Source organism: Paramormyrops kingsleyae, chromosome 2 (assembly GCF_048594095.1).
Source record: "Paramormyrops kingsleyae isolate MSU_618 chromosome 2, PKINGS_0.4, whole genome shotgun sequence".
In the NCBI taxonomy this organism is placed as follows: Eukaryota; Metazoa; Chordata; class Actinopteri; order Osteoglossiformes; family Mormyridae; genus Paramormyrops; species Paramormyrops kingsleyae.
In genome coordinates, this window is record NC_132798.1 from 2,022,252 (window position 1) to 2,030,790 (window position 8,539).

Genomic DNA, 8,539 nt, shown 5'->3' on the forward strand with positions numbered 1-8,539 from the left:
AAACGCTTGTTAGCGACTGGAAAAAACTGTAATAAAGAAGCAGAGTCTCTTACTAGTCCACAAACTAAACCATGATCCAGACATCAGAACCTACAGAACCAATCCAACTCACTAAACCAAATAGAGCTAGGGGAACCTAAATGTTAAGCCAGACAAGGTAAACCTAACCAAACCCAAGGCAAAGTTGAGGAAATTAATCGGCTTAAGTAGATGGGTAGATTGATTTCAAGTGGGCGTGATTTCAGACCAGAACCTTCTGGAGGCAGGTGTAGCCAAGGAGAAGGACCACACCTGCACAGGTAACTTCTAAACTGGGTTTCAAACCATAATTATGTACCATATTTAGTTGGGACATGTTCATTTTTAAATTTCTCAATTAAAATGAGAATATTCCGGAATTTTCTGGACTGTCACAATAGTGGAAAGCACACAGCACATTGTGATGCTCTCTGCACCCTGTCTCAGGCCGTGCATCCTTACTTTGCTCCTCCTTTCACTTCTCCTGTAGATTGAACAACCTTCCTCAAGCAGATTTATGGACCGGCCTGAAGAACCACATCCAGCTCATTTCTCAGCTGGTCAAGTAGCATCAGTAGAGACAGCAGCATGACAGATAAATCATAAACGGAGGCATTTTTAAAAAGAGTTTATTACGGTCGTTAATGGTGCACCAACTCCCCTAGCAAAGGATTTAAAGGTATATTATGCAAAATCAGAAAAACAAACCTTATAATACTTAATCAAACAGGCATAAAGCTGTCACTGCAGCTGAATAAATCCACCCAATTAACTTGCTTCAAGATTGTGATTGCTTTTATTAATTTAATCAGCAGCATAATAATTTGGCATCAGCTTGTGATGGATGGTCAAGATCAGCGTATGTATGGAGGGATGCGGTAAATGCAGGCAACACGTGCGGGAGCACCGACGATGATTAAAATGGGGGCCAAGGTGCAGCAAATGTCTTTTATCATGTGTTCAACTTTCAGGGGACAGACATCCTCCATGCTGTCCCCCACATTGCCCCCCCTCGTCTGTTTAGCCAGGGCGCCTTCAGACGACGAGCTGCCACACGGAAATATAAAGATGTTTAAGACGTATGGACATATGCTCAGTTTTCTTTTTCGATCAACGGCAGACTAACAGATTCTTCTTTATGTGTGTGTGTGTGTGTGTGTGTGTGTGTTTGAAAAGTAACTGCAGTAAAGGATATTAGGAACATGCACATTATAAAGGTATGGACTCCTCTCAAGGGTGGTGAAGAAATTGTTGTTAAAGAAGACAGAGATTCTGTTGTAAGGGAAATATATGTTCTATCGTAACCTGGGATTTATGACATGCTATAACCTGTATGTTTTATCTAAAACTGTGTTTGTGCAAGGAGGTTCCTGACATTATCTGTAGAGAGAGTAAGGTCATGAGAACATCGAAAGGTTACCATCACTGGCCAGGGATGACAGAATGATGTGTGGCAAACCAATAGAAATTAAGCAAAACAACTAAGGTGAGTTTGGAGGAAGAAACCATCTGGTGGAGACAGGAGGGTGGTTTGACGTGAGTGTGTATTATAGAGGGAGTTGCCCTTTTCTTTCACAGAGATCCATCTGACCCCAGGCCCATCACAGCAGGGGGCACACTGCAAATTTACCAAGGGGACCCCCCCCCCCAGCCCCCCTTGCTGTGAGACCCCTCCTCTGCCCCTGGTACCCCCCCCCCCCCCGATGCTGTAGCATCATTTAATAAAGAAGCTGAACCTCTCAGGTGTTTAAGACTCTTGTCTTTAACTTTCACAAATTTCAGAGTGAATGCTGGTAGCTAGGTGCCCGACGTGCCTTAGCGGTTTGGGACAAGTGCCTGTGAAAATCTGGCTCAGAGTGATGTCACTGTTAGGCCCCTGAGGGAGGCCCTTAACCCCCAGAGTGATGTCACTGTTAGGCCCCTGAGCGAGGCCCTTAACCCCCAGAGTGATGTCACTGTTAGGCCCCTGAGTGAGGCCCTTAACCCCCAGAGTGATGTCACTGTTAGGCCCCTGAGCGAGGCCCTTAACCCCCAGAGTGATGTCACTGTTAGGCCCCTGAGCGAGGCCCTTAACCCCCAGAGTGATGTCACTGTTAGGCCCCTGAGGGAGGCCCTTAACCCCCAGAGTGATGTCACTGTTAGGCCCCTGAGCGAGGCCCTTAACCCCCAGAGTGATGTCACTGTTAGGCCCCTGAGCGAGGCCCTTAACCCCCAGAGTGATGTCACTGTTAGGCCCCTGAGCGAGGCCCTTAACCCCCAGAGTGATGTCACTGTTAGGCCCCTGAGCGAGGCCCTTAACCCCCAGAGTGATGTCACTGTTAGGCCCCTGAGCGAGGCCCTTAACCCCCAGAGTGATGTCACTGTTAGGCCCCTGAGCGAGGCCCTTAACCCCCAGAGTGATGTCACTGTTAGGCCCCTGAGCGAGGCCCTTAACCCCCAGAGTGATGTCACTGTTAGGCCCCTGAGCGAGGCCCTTAACCCCCAGAGTGATGTCACTGTTAGGCCCCTGAGCGAGGCCCTTAACCCCCAGAGTGATGTCACTGTTAGGCCCCTGAGCGAGGCCCTTAACCCCCAGAGTGATGTCACTGTTAGGCCCCTGAGCGAGGCCCTTAACCCCCAGAGTGATGTCACTGTTAGGCCCCTGAGCGAGGCCCTTAACCCCCAGAGTGATGTCACTGTTAGGCCCCTGAGTGAGGCCCTTAACCCCCAGAGTGATGTCACTGTTAGGCCCCTGAGTGAGGCCCTTAACCCCCATTTGGTCCACGGACTGTCTATAACCCTCCTTCCTGCACCGTGACTAACACATTGATTTATATACAGTATGTATTGACAATGTTGTTAAATACATGCTTAAAATAAACCCCTCCCTTGCTTTGTTAGGGTCTTTGAGCCAAAGCTGCAACAATGTCACTTCGAATAACCATTTGCTAAGTAAATAAAATGTAAGAATTAGCAGTTAGTGAAAGGATGTTGGCCATCAATATTGTAGTAGAAGTAACTAGAAGCATACACATTACATATACATCAAATGTGATTATATGCTTTCATGTATAGTGCTAATAGATTTTTTCATCACCAAACATCATGTTTCTCTGAGAACGTCAACATATTCTGTAGTAAATATTTTTTTTTCCTTTGCTAATAATCTGAATTACCACTAGAGGGGGATGTTTGCTGAACGTTACCTTGAAAATTTGTCAGTGACCTGGCGGCTTAATGTAAACTGAGGACCCAAATCCAGCCGCCGGCTCTGTGCATGTGCAGTTTGCTGGTTTTGGTGAGTTTCGTTTGGTCCGATCACTCGGGCTTATAGCCCCTTGTGTTTTAAGCTCAGCCCAGAGTATTTTTGCCCCGACGTCAATGTTTTTTTTCAAGCTTCAGGTAAACTTCACTTAGCCCCTGATTTTTTAATAGCTTGAAATGGCCCTGGGTGTGTCAGTCTCCAGAACATTGCGTTTGGCTAATTAGCGGCTCGGAATTGCCCCCAGTACCTGTGTTTTATATGTACTCTGTGATCCATGGGGTCCCTTGCCAAGTGCTCTCTGCTTCCTGGGATAGAAAGATGGATGGATGTAAAAAGCTCAGTGTGCTTTCTTCTGTCTGACAGATGCACTTTTTTGATTTTGAGGCTAAAATTGGACTCAGCTAGTATAGCCCTGAGACAATAATGCGCATTAAAAATAAATCAGTTTTGCCTTGGAGGTGTTTACAAATGATTTGCTTCACATAACTCAGCAGAGTACTCAAGCCTGTATGAAATGACAATATTGAATTCCATTATTTTAGCTTAATATCTTTTGGAAATGAAAGTGTTCAATACACTAAATATTATGCATTTTCAGTTTTAATGCCTGAAACAAATAGAGAAATAATGAATGTTCATACCATTTACAAAATAAAGTCAAACATTCATTACTAGTTTATGCAAATCAATACAATCCAAGTCAGAACAATGCTGAAATTTAATTGACAGTGGTGTTGTGCTGTCGTGATCTTATGTTGTCATAAGTTGTGCTTGTGCAAGGAGGTTCCTGGCATTATCTTGAGAAAGGAAGGTCAAGAACATCAGACTACTATTATTAAGTGGCAGGCAGTAGAAGTGGTTGAGTCCTACAAGTATCTGGGCAGACTGATTTCTAAATTTAACACAGAAATGATCTGAAAGAAAAGTCAGCAATGTCTCTCCTGCCTCCGTAACTTTCTAAATTCTTTTTTGAATCATAATTTTACACTCCAAAATATATATATATATATATATATATATATAATATACTCATTAGTAGCTTGTTAATCATCTGGTTTCTACTCATCATGAAACTTGCCGCACAAGTCGCCCTCCAGGTCTGACAGAGTCAGACAACACCACATAGAAGCCTGTCAGAGAATCTGATTGGCAGGTTGTGACAGCATGGACCAGGGTAATGCAGACAGTATTGATTGTGGTCAAAGCCCAGATCGTAGCTGTTTTCAAAGAGGCAGAAGGTGAATACAGTGTCAAGTGAAATCAGGGCCATGCTCACTGATCATGTGACTCATATACACTGTCCCCTTCTCCTATTCATTTGGTACTTAAACACACAAAAAGCTCTGTACAGCTTTGAATTGTCTGACTCTTGTAGCTGTTTTCATTATGAAATTTGCATAAACGAAAATCATTGCTGGAGATCCTTCATTTAGTCAGAAATTAAAATAAGTTAAAAAGCTTAAAGGTTTTCTAACAGAGCAATTTCCTTAGTAGATATACTATACAGCATCTTCCCCAAACACCACACATTCCGTTTGTGGTTTTCTTTTGGGGTTACTGTGCTTGAGGCTTGGGGCTACTTGGATCTCTAGCCCCAGTGTGCCAGTCCAGTCCTTCTGAGTTATGCTGGAAGGTTAAGCATACGCATCACTAATAATAAGGCCCAAGCAATTGGAAAATGTAAATTTAATTAATTATGGGGTCTAAAGAGCCTCTGGTGGCTGTTCATTAAATGTATGTAATTTAAGCAGCATTATACTCTGGTCGAATTCAGTCCGCCAAGCCCCCAGGCATCTTAAAGGCTGAATTTCTAGTCTGCATCTGATTTTTAAATAAATTCAGTAGATGTCATGCCCACAAAGCAGGCAAAAAAAGGGAAGCATATTTTGTTTCGAGACTTTTGCAAGCTTATGTTTCAGTATTACACGATTGTGCAATGTTACATTTCCACATGTGCTAATGCTGAAAAAGGGTGTTCAAGTGAGAATATCTAGGAACTCAGAAGTGTGTCAGACACAAAGTGTCTGCAGTGTCCTGCATTGTCTGAAAAGACTTAAATCCTCAACTTTCCTGAGGGTTTTGAATTTGAACTAAGGAAACTTCAGCAGCTCATTAAGCATTATGTTCTAATCAGAATGTGTATGCTTTCTGGTACAATACCAACAGAATACGCAATGTAAAGACTGCAGTGTTTTTTGTGTGTTCGTTGCAATGAAGTATTCTGGACACCGAGCACCAGGTTCAAACAACTTCACTCTTCCAAAATCAACTTGATTGCCCCTTTTTATCTATCTGGTCCATGTTTGGTAGCGCCCTCTGCTGAATGCACATGGAATTTGCTTTACAGATCCCGACAATATACAGGCCACTGCCTTTTCAGGATTGGTGTCTTTTTATTGTGTAAAACTGGTTCTTTCTGTGAGATGAGGGCAGATCTCTTGCTGCATGGCTATTTTTAAATTCCATTACTTGTTATAAATAGTTACTCATGGATTACATAGTGGAGGAAGTTCTGAGACAGATTTGCAGAGAAATATTAACTTTGGATGCAACTAGCATGATTATCCCTTTCTAGTCACATAGCAACCAGATAACACTGCAGAAATTGAAGAATCACTTCTCCCCCATTATTATAAGGGAGTGCAGGAGTTGGTTCTTCATTGGACTTTACAGAAATAACAGGAAACCAGCAGAGCAGCAGCAGTCAGTGTTATCTGTTCCTGTGAGAACCAGGGTGACGCACATTGTCTTTGCAGAGTCCAAAGCTTCCACATACCATTAGCCTAATTGGTTGGGAGGTGGCCAATCACAGTATCGATTCCATAACCAAATTGGGCCAACCATAACCTTGTGCTACAGCAGTCCACCTGCCTCTACCTTCACTGAACCCTGTGTCCTGAAACCCTGCTCTGTAAGAAGAAATTATTCACTCATTCCACTTAATGTTTTAATTCACTATTTTAAGGGTCTTTTTTTCTTGACCTGTTCAATGAATATTTGAAATGTTTAGATGAATTCATATGTGAACTTATGTTCACTAGATCTTTTTATGCTGAATAAATGTGTTGTAACCATATGACAGCAAAATTCTCCCTAAATATAATACATAGTAATTGAACAGGCTAAACAATGCATGTGTTTATGTGCGTATGTATAAATCCATATATGCAAGTTTGTGCATTTTACTCTGATTTACACAAAAGGGAGTCCTTGCCCACATCATGCCTGTCAGTTCATCCCAATATGTCCATTTGGGTGAGAATCAGGCTGTTGTTCCAGGCTTTCCCAGGTCCTCAGCACCTAGGGCTCTAAGAACCTGATTGATTGATGACTACTGCAATCATGCGTCTCAGCCCACTGCCAGGAGATACTGGCAGGAGATACTGGCAGGCCATTTGTGTTTATGGGATACTGGAAATGTGCTTAACTGCAGGCCTCTTATTAGCAGGTAAAACTGGGAGAAGGTGGAGAGATCATTGATTTTTTCCCCCTTTTTTTAAAATTCCTTCCTGGCTCCGACTGGATTCAAGAGTCACGTTCTTCACAAACTCTCCAGGCTGGGTGAGGCGTGTTTGTCTTCCAGCGAACCCAGCAGCTAGCAAGGTGGAGGATGTGTCCTTCCCATTACATTTTTTTGTTGTCCTTTATTTGACTTTCACCTACTATTCACATTCTGCAGACTCTCATCAAGCGTAGGAAGGAGAATAAAACAACAGAATCAAGAAGATTTATTAATATCCTGTATAAGTGCCTTTTCCTCACAACTGCAGCCAGGCTGGAGGATATATGAGTGGATGCAGCAGGCTTTTCAAACAGTTATTCCTCTTAATTCTTTATTCACTCATGGATTCCTCCTCCACTTGATTTCAGTTATTTTTAATTGCAACGTTGCTGTTGTTCTTGAAAAAGATATCAAATGTATAAAAAGTATAAACGTAAATCAACTGCATAAGTCACTTTTGGAAAAGGTTAACAAGCATATATGTATTAAATTCTTGCATGACCATTTTAAAGGGTACATTCAGGTTAAGTATTCTGGATAGAGGACGGTCCCTTTCTGACTCTCTCTGCGCCCCTGTCACTCAGCTCTTCTCTGGCTGCTTTGGATCCTGGTGACAGACAGGTTTTCTCCCTGTAAAAGTTGCCCCTTCTCCCCATGTTGAGGAACACCTCCGCATCGACTGTCACATTTAATGCAAAGTAACACTGAGAGGATGTGTCATCAGTCGATGGAGCATTTCCCCCTTTTACGCCGACCTCCTCTTCTTCCTTGTTTACTCTCACCTTCTCTATCAATTGCCCTGTCTCTCTGTCCTCCCCGCTTGCTCCGCCCTTCCCTCCCCTCCCCTGCCTGATGAATAACCAACTTATTGGTTGCCATGGGTGATGGATGGTGAGGCTCAGATGAGCGATGGGATGCTGAGGAAGCTGCCAATAAGGCCACGTACAGCCAGCCTAAACGGGAAGTGACCGGCCTTCCTGCTCTCATCCCGCTGAGCAGCAGCACATGTGTGAGGGTTTTGCATGAATTGGAAGGAGGCTGTTTGAAAGATGATGGATGGTTTGGGTGGGAGAGACTGCTTCGCTGCTCCAAATTGATATCTGAGCAAATTCTTTTGTCTGCCGTGAAAAACAGACCCCATGCGATCATCCTCCTGCCTTCTCTGCCGGTCTCCTCTTTCCATTTATTCCTTAATCGAGCAGAAACCCGAAGAAACCAATCAGGTCCCGCATGTTCAGCCGTCAAATGCATCACTCTGGCAGCTGTTTGCCTTCCAGGAGACCATTTATTATTTTTTTCTTTGTCTTGCTGCCAGTGCAATCCCAGCAAATTCATTCCTCCAGTGCTCTCCTATAACACTCGAAGCTCATTAGAAGAGAACATCAGGTATGTTGCATCACAGAGGTGGGGGAGTTCTGTGTGCGGGGGTGTATCAGGACCCGGCACAAACTGCCTACATTGGAACTACTGCACTTTGGAATTGAAAAAGAGGGAATTGTTCTCACTGGTAATTCTGCTAGGCGTTGGCTAAGATAAGCGCTTTACTCACTTTCCTCCTTTCTCTGCCTCCATCGCTGTAGCCTTTTATAGCAAATTGTGTATTTAATAGTAATTGTCTAAAAATTCATCTTAATGTAAACAAGCAAAGCTCTAATGCACAAGAAACCCACAAGTAGATATTTATCTGTGAAAACATCATGCAAGGACACATGAAAATGGGTCCTGTTTAAAAAAAATGTAAAACACTTTAAAAACTGTTGATTTTTTTGTTTTCG